The sequence below is a fragment of the Fragaria vesca genome, linkage group LG4 (assembly GCF_000184155.1).
Source record: "Fragaria vesca subsp. vesca linkage group LG4, FraVesHawaii_1.0, whole genome shotgun sequence".
Taxonomy (NCBI): Eukaryota; Viridiplantae; Streptophyta; class Magnoliopsida; order Rosales; family Rosaceae; genus Fragaria; species Fragaria vesca.
In genome coordinates, this window is record NC_020494.1 from 5781361 (window position 1) to 5783700 (window position 2340).

The following is a 2340-nucleotide window of genomic DNA, read 5'->3' on the forward strand; positions in this document are numbered from 1 at the left end:
GACCCCCCCCCCCCCCCCCCGCCCCCTTTCTTTCCTAGACCCCGGCAGTAGAAGTTGTTTGCTCTCAGTGGGAAGGCTGTGCCCATGATCCTCGCCCCAATCGTCGGATCCGAAGTGTCGATCCGGGACATGGCTTCGGACATCTCTTCCTCCTGCGTGTCCGGCCATGTCTCCCTCACTATAGCATTCATCACCTCGTCACTAGCCTCCCTCACCTTCGCCTATATAGATAGGAAAAAAATTATTAATTAAACATTTTGACATATATATAAGTAAATTTAAAAATTTAAAAACGTAAGATGACTTACAATATCCTCCTGGAGTCAGGATATGCCTTCTCGTACGTATAGACGTACCGGTTGACTTCTGAATGTTCCCTGACCGCCTCGTCCATGAAGACAGCAAACGGTCTAGAACCGCCATGATGGTTTCTTGTGTTGCGTTGCCGGTTCTGAGAGTTCGCTCGGGAAACGGCCTTCAAAGAAAAAAATAAATTATTAGTAAAATATTTAAAAACGGACGTACTTAATGACAAATTAACTAATTAATTTTTTTAAATACCTGTTTACGAGGGTTGTTGAATTCTGATGTCAGAAGCTAACGCCACTCGTACTCCCTGTACTGGAACTCAGCAGGGGTACCAGAACGTGCGTTCCCGTGCGTAGTCCAGTGGGTCCGCAACTCGTTCTTCCACTCCTTGTACCTACAGATACAACAAAAATATTAGAAATATTATTAATATCACATACAATTTGTTTTTCATTAACTTCCCAACGTACCTTCCCCCATGCACAACGTCGGCCCAGCTGTCCTTCAGGTGCTCGGGAACCTCAAACCACACCTGCATTTAACCGTTTATTGGTTTAGTTTTTCGAGAAATCAACAATGTAATACATAATATTATTTTGTAAACTCACCGACATCGCGTTGTGGACCATGTCCTTAACCTCCTGCGGGACCTCGCCCCAGTCTGACTACAACATAGGGACTCTATCCCTAATGAGCGCTCCCACGCGGCCGGAGTACGTCCTCGACTTCCCGCCCGATACTATGTGGCCATCCCCGTCAGTATTGATGACGATCCTCCCCACGGTACCCACGATCTTCTCGAGAGCCTTCCCTGTGACGGGGCCTCTCTTCTTCTTTGTCGGCTTCGCTCCAACGGTGCCTATCACATGATAAACCAAATTGATTATTAAAATCGGAGACCCTTTAAAAATAATCATGCATCACTGATTACCTGAGGCGCTCGCGGCAGACGCGACGGATTCCTTCTCTGTCGCCGATGATGATACCTTCGCAGAAATAAGAGGCGTATCAAAAGGCACGAACCGGTACATCGCTGATGGAGCCACTGGCGGGGGCAGTGGATAAATCGACGTCCCTGAGCCATCGACTACAGGTAAGGCCGGTATCATCCGCGGAAGGAACAGATGAGGCGGCGGCATCTGTACCTCAGATGACCCACTATCCGAAGAAGTAGGACCCGGAGTGGGCGCCCGGTGTATCTCAGGCATACGGGGTGCAGACACTTCCGTCTGGGTCTGAGGCCACAGCTGCCTCGAGGAACGAGAGACGGCCGCCTGCCTCGATGAAAGGGGCACCTCCGGCTGCCTCTGCGCCGTCTCCAGAAGGCTCGCACGTCTAGCTGTCATCTGGCCCTGAAACGTCGTTTGGGAGTTGCTAGAGGTTCCCTCAGACGATTCGGACCTTTGGCCCTTCGAACTCTTCTTCGATCTAAAATAGCCGCTCATCCTATTTAAAATATTAATTTGAATCAAGGCTGAGGCAACATTGAAAAAGTAAAAATTCAAGCTTATCCTTCTCAAATCTAAGGCTTTAGATTATTTTGTCTTTATTGTATAAAAAATATTTTTGAAACCATATTTTTTCATTATGTTCATGCTTAAATTTAAACACTTAATATAATGTGAAATATATATATGTTTAAAATTATACTTATTCAAAAATATGAATTCAATAAAATATATTTATATATTCATCCGGATTTGATATAAGTTTTTCTATTTTGTATTTTGTATCTTATGTTTAAAAATTCGTACCCAACCCACGATAAAACCAGAACCTAATCATGGAATGTAAGCATTAAGTTCATTATCAACAAAGCATATGTTTAAAAAATAACGATAATTTATCTCCTAAACATAAATTAGGGAAATTAAACAGTACATCAAACATAAAACATAGCCTAAAAATAAATTCGAAATCAAAAGTAAAAAAGAAGAAAAACGCTAACCTTGGAGACCGGGAGAGAGAGGGAGGAGGGAGGAGGTGGAGACCGGGAGAGGGAGGGAGGGAGGAGGGAGGAGGGAGGAGACC